The 6,000-nt window shown below is 48.5% G+C and overlaps 1 protein-coding gene across 1 annotated transcript in view; it reads left to right on the top strand.

Annotated features, from left to right (window-relative positions):
• The first annotated feature begins 784 nt into the window (after positions 1-784).
• Positions 785-6,000, top strand: part of CAPN13 (calpain 13) — a 78,551-nt gene continuing 73,335 nt past the window's right edge. The window contains exon 1 of the mRNA XM_016136025.2: positions 785-931. The gene's annotated coding sequence lies outside the window, so the exon portion shown is untranslated. The remainder of the gene's footprint in view (positions 932-6,000) is intronic.

Here is a 6,000-nt window from a genome sequence, read left to right as displayed (position 1 = left end):
CACCATCCTTCCTCCCAGACGTGCGTTCTGAGCCACACTTCCCAAGCGCCGTTTCATCCTTCCATGATCACAGTCCCATCTCTTCCTGCTCGTAACAGTTTGGGGATAGATCTGGTCACACCAGTTCCCGGTGATTTCCACATTTTCTCTTGCTTACCTATTTTATTATCCTCTCCTGTAACCTCAGGTGAGCTGCACCCTTAGGGTTCTGGAGTCAAGGAGCACCTGCTTTCCATGCCTCATCGCCTTCTCTCTGATTCATTAGGCAGGGATGATGTGGAGACCTTCCCAGCTCACCATGCCCAGGGGACGATATATTCTGCAATTATTTGACGAAAGAAGATACTCCCTCCGGCAGAAATGCCATGCGATGGGATTTACTCTGAGTGGCCGCTCTCCAGTGCAGCACTTGGCAATGGCACTTTCTTGCATGCAAATGCAGCATGCATGTTGTTTCTCTGAGTCAGTTTAATACTAATTCCCTGAAGTAAAATTAAAAAACAAAACAAAACAAAAAAAAACAAAAAACAAAAAACCTACAACCCAGGCAGCCAAGAAATCAGCAGCTCCAGGAAGTAAGATGTGATCAAGTGGAGATTACCTCTGGGTGGAGTATCAGGTAGATCTTGAGGTTAAATCTAATATTCCCTCTCCAGGAAGGCCCTCTTCCCCTTGCTTTCTGGAGTCATTGTTTAACTAAGGTGTGACAATAAAAGGCTGGCGTGCCCATATAAGGAAGAGCCTAAGGGGAAGAAGCAAATGGCTGTCAGTGCCAGCACTGCCTTCCCTCCTGCCTCTCTGCAAAGGGACTGCCATTCTCCATCCACAGGCTGCTCTGCTGAGCCCCTGGGACCTTCCCAGTTCTACTCCATCCCTGTGCATATACTGTTAACACCGAATCCTCCACCAGAGGCACCTGTTGAGGAAACAGGTAAGATGTGAGGGGGTGACCTCCCAGGGCTTTGGGCCAATATAGTGCTCTGAACTTAAGTGAACATATGAATTTCCCCGGAGAGCCTCTTAATTATCTCCACCTCCAGAAATATGTATTCAGTAGCTCTGAAAACCTGGTATTTCTGATGCAGTGGTCCAAGGATAAGCTTTAAGGAAGCATAGGGCAAAGGATGAGTTGGCTCCCTAAGAAAAGATAACATAAACTTTGCACATTTCATGCAGCAAGGGCATCTCTGAGTCATTGAGTATTGCTTTCTGCTCAAGGTCACAACCTTGACCATAAGGAATACTCTGTGGGCAGTAATTGTGTTGTCTTTGTTCCTCCGTGTATAATTTCTGGTGCATAATGGGCTTGATATTTTCTGAAGGGAGAGTGGGGCCCAGGCCTCGCCTTTTGTTTTCTAATGATCTAGTTTGATAATTATATAATCAAAGTTGAAAAACCTGAGTTCATCAGAAAAGACCGATCAACGCCACTTCGGAGGGTTAGATGGTTCCTGTACCCACTCAGCTGCTTCACAATCAGCACATGTGCCTCTGTGGCTGCTAAAGTTGTTTAATCTTTATTTGATTTTGTTCTCAGGGAGACAGCTGCAGCTGTTTTGCTTAAACCCAAGCTAATCAGATTAGAATGAGTACAGGTATATTTCCTTTGTAGGTACAGTTGAGTTACGACCTACTGAGGGCCGTGTTTGTCCTAGAACACAAACAACTTTGCTGATTCTCAGGTGGCATTAACTGGATCTTCAGTCAATGTATTCTTAGGTACTGTCCCATCTGTACCCTGCGAGACCTAAACTTTGTTTTTGTGGGTGACAGCTGAAAGAGGACTCAATTATTAGCACACTGGTTGATGAGAATAAAGTTATCTACCAATTACCTAATAGAGAAGAGTTATTTGTAACATGAGGTCATTATAGATGGAAAAAATAAGGTACCTGGTGAGTGACTCGCTGCTAAGTTCATACTAGATACAAATGACAGAGCTAGAGTTATATTGTCCCTGGTACCTTGTCTTGTCCTCTGGTTACCTAGTTATATTCAGTGAGTGACTCACTTGAAAGAATACGTTAAGGAAAAAAGGTGCTATTAAGAAATTACAAATTAATGACCCAACTACAGGCACTAAAGACTTACTCTATATCCAGCACTGTGCTCGTTTCTACTATGTGTGCTGTATGATACTACCATTTGGGCATGTTACTTAACCCCTCTAGGTTCCCGTTTCTCATCATTAAAATATGGTAATAACAGCATCTGCCTCACATAGTTACTGAAAAGACTAAATGAGATAATATGTACAAAGTACTAGGTAGTGCCTGGCACATGGTAAAGGCTCAAAAAATTTTAGTTATTACGTTGATACTATTTGAGCCTCAGTTCTCTACAAAATAAAGCTTGAGGCAAAGCTTAAGTACTAATGCCTTGCTGGGAGGTACGAGGATGAGAAAAATGAGAAATAAGGAGAAGAGGATGGGAAGCAATACAAGATGTGTCACAAAAAGACATAGCTGGCCACTTGGCCAAAACAGGACATCTATGAACCAGCTTTGCAGAAACACTGGGGTAGATAGTCCACTCAAGAAAGGCTGGAAAGGGAATTTACATGCTGGCTCCTATCTTCCAATGCTCAAGATCTGCCCCATGGGGAGATAACTCTCCTGAACTTCTGGTTTCTGCCATCTGGCCCCTTGGCAGCCATTGGGAAATCCAGATCCTCTTACCTGAGGCTCAACACCTCCTCATCTGAGTACAGAAGTGGTTAGAAGAGCCATTTTTTTGCCCGAGGCCAAAAAGGGGCCTAAGAGTCCCAGAGACAGATGACACGAAGAGAACCTGAGATAGCACATAAGATTTGTCCAAGACAGATCGAATTATCATTATTAATATTTGCTAGACCTGTGCAAGGCACTAGTGTTCCCTGATCTTAGAGAGTCGCCTCTTTTTCCCACGAGACAACCATGAAGGGTCCCCAGGTCGAAGAGTACATCCCATTCTCCTCGATGTTGAGGTCAGACTGAGTGCACCCTTCGTTCTCTCAAACCTTTATAAGGCAGAGCATGCCATTGATAGATGGGACTCTGTCTCTCTGACAGGTGTTTCCCAAAGACTTGGGTGAATGTCGCTTCTTCCTCTCCCCTCCTTGAGAGTCCATGATTCAAATTTGCATATAAAGGCTCTGAGAAGGCCAAAACAAAGAAATTGGTCCAACCAAGTGTGACAGCACTTTCCTTATGGTACAGCTGTTGTAAGCACTGCATTGGTGGCCCTGGGTTCAGTCTCTCTTCTGTCTGGACTCCCGAATTCTCAGAGGACTCTTCTCTACCATGTACTACTTTGGGCTTTGCACAAATATTTTTGAATAAAAAAAATCTTCAATATAATGTAAGGCTGTGAGTGCTCACCAGTCTTCAAAGCTGCTTCTCCCAATACTGGATAGCTAGATCATTGAACAAGGCGATCCTTAAGAGGCCTTCCAGCTCCTTGTAATCTGTGACACTCATGCTGAAATTCAGTTGAAAGTCCTCTCTTCCAGTTCCTGCACTGACACAGAGATGATCTATTTAGCTAATAAACACATGCAGATTTTTAAGAGATGGTAGAGGGGTGTGGGGGTGGAGGCTTACCCACTGCTACACCCTATGGTAAGAGTTGTGCTTAAGAGAAGTATCTTGTACTGAGGTAGTGGCTCTGGGCAAATAGGCTGCCTCTGGGTCCTTGGGCTGGAAGAGAGCTGGGCCCCTTGGGTTAACATTCTTGCTCTGCTGCATCACAAGGGACCTTTAAAACAGAGTGGCCAGAAGCTCTGATTTCTCCCTGAAAGGATGGCCCCTTGGGCAGTACTCTGTCCTCTGATCACTGGCTGGGTTAGCCCTGCCATGCCCACCTCCCCTGGCTGTGGATCGAGCCCATCCACAACTTCCCACGCAGCTCAGAGGACTGAGCAGCCCCCCTCACATGGCCTGCAGACAGAGACCCTGAGGGGCATGTCTCTGTAAGAACTGACCGCACACCTGCCTTTGGGCGATGCAGCCAGTGACCCGCATCTGGGTCCAATTAGCTCTCATGTGCCTGAGGTAGAAGAGGTCAGGAACGTGTTTCCCCTTCTCACAGTCAAACATTCCATCTTCTCCCCACTCTAATCCCTATCTAGAAGTGTCTGCCAACCAGCTGAGCTACATCATTCAGCTCCATCTCTGAAATCTTCAGCTTCCTTTCAAGAACTAAAGTTAGGAACCTTACAGATGGCTTTGCTTGGCAGAGGAACCCAGGGCAGAGGTATTCGGTGTGAGCTGGCTCCTGGGCCACCTCGGGCGTGTTCCTTCAACGTGGAGGCTGTCCCGAAGCCGCGGTGCTGTCTCCTTCGGACACTGTTTGCCCACCCCGTCTTCTCCCTCAACCTAGTCACTTCCCCCAGCCAAGCACAAGCGTCCCGTGGCCCCTGCCTGCCTCACCTTTTCTAGAAGGGGGCCTGGGCAGGGGAGGGAGACAGAGCGCTCCTGTGGCAGACTCGTGACCATCTCAGGCTAAGGTTGTGCAGGTGCGGTCCCATCGCCCCCCCCCCATCCCCCAAAAAACACCTCACAAGCACGCTCTCAGACCGGTTCTGCTCCTCTCCTGTACCGTCGTCGCCTTAACCCAGCCGCTGCCTTCAAATGCTCCAGCCTTGGATGTTTTAGGAGCAGGGGTGGGAAAGGACGAAGGCAGGAGCGTGGGAGCCCCCAGAGGCGTCAAAGCCTCCTCGGCCCGCTTTTTCCCTGCATCACTCACCCGCTCCTACACACGTGTACACACCCTTGTGTTCTAAGTTCACTCGCTTTTGGGGTGCTCTTTGATATCCCATACGTCCTCACACTGCCCGGGAAAGGGAGTCTCTCCCTCGGCCAAAGAGCTTGGCAGCCGGTGCTGCTGTACCTCTTCCCCACACCCACCGCCAGGCGCCAGGCGACAGTGCGAGGGGCGGGGCAGGGCCAGAGCCAGAATCAGGCTCCCGTCTTGGGGCTCCGCCCACTCGCCGCTGTGACCCCCCAAGGCCGGAGAGGCCCAGCAACGGCCGGCACAGACTGAGACGCCCAAGGTCGCCAGGCCGCAGGTCCAGCTGCTGGCCTCCCTGTCCTTTTCTCTCCCCTGCTGTGGCCAGAGGCAGTGCCCTTTGATCTCAGCTCTGTCATAGCGGGAGGGGACTTCAAAGAGCTTCTGCAGCGGGGTCTCAGCCGTTGTACATCTGTCTTCCGAGTGCTCCTTGAGTGTTCACCTCTGAGGGTCAAAAAGCTTGGTGGTGTTTGGACTCCATTTGGACCCCACAGGATGCTGGAATCACATGAGAAGGCCTGCCGCCAGGGCACGTTGTCCCTTCCTGCAGCTCGGCCCTCGCGTTCCTCCCTTTCTTCCTTAAGACCCTGGTCTCTGCTGACTGTCTCTGTCGTTCCGTCTCTTTGCCCCTCTCTGCCTGGGTCTCACTGTCCCTCTGTCTTTGTCTCTGCCTCATCCATTTTCTCTATCTCACTTCATTGAAAGCCTAAGAAGTAGGCCAAGAGGAAATCCTTTAAGAATAAATCAATTATCTAAATGTGGTGTTAGCCTCCGAAGAACCTTAAAAGAAGAAAAGGCCCTCCGCTTACTATGCACGGGCTCGCCTGGCCCTTTCTGGTTCCTGCCTCTGGGGAATGCACAGCCTGGAGTCTGGGGCTACCTGGGGAGCATGGGTCAGAAATAGTAGCTCTTAGACCCACCTCATAATTTGCTACATGACAGGCCCCAACTTCCTAAGTTCCCTAATTTGCTTAAGAGGGAGCTTGAATTAGCTAAGTGGGAAGTATATCCTCTCTTCAGGGATGAAAAAAAAAAAAAAAATCCAAGCCCAGAAATCCAAGTTCACTTCAAATATTACACAATGTGTCTGGGACACATATAGTACCCAGAAAGAACATTCCGCCTTGCCCTCTGAATGCTTCAACAGTCTACTCTGGAAAGTTCTAGGCCTTTTTTCATAACTGAATGACACATATCAGAACGTTTGAGAGTGAGAAAGGAGGATTGCTTTAT

The sequence above is a fragment of the Rousettus aegyptiacus genome, unplaced genomic scaffold (assembly GCF_014176215.1).
Source record: "Rousettus aegyptiacus isolate mRouAeg1 unplaced genomic scaffold, mRouAeg1.p scaffold_m13_p_7, whole genome shotgun sequence".
NCBI classification, from domain to species: Eukaryota; Metazoa; Chordata; class Mammalia; order Chiroptera; family Pteropodidae; genus Rousettus; species Rousettus aegyptiacus.
This window is presented reverse-complemented; position numbering and strand designations above follow the sequence as displayed.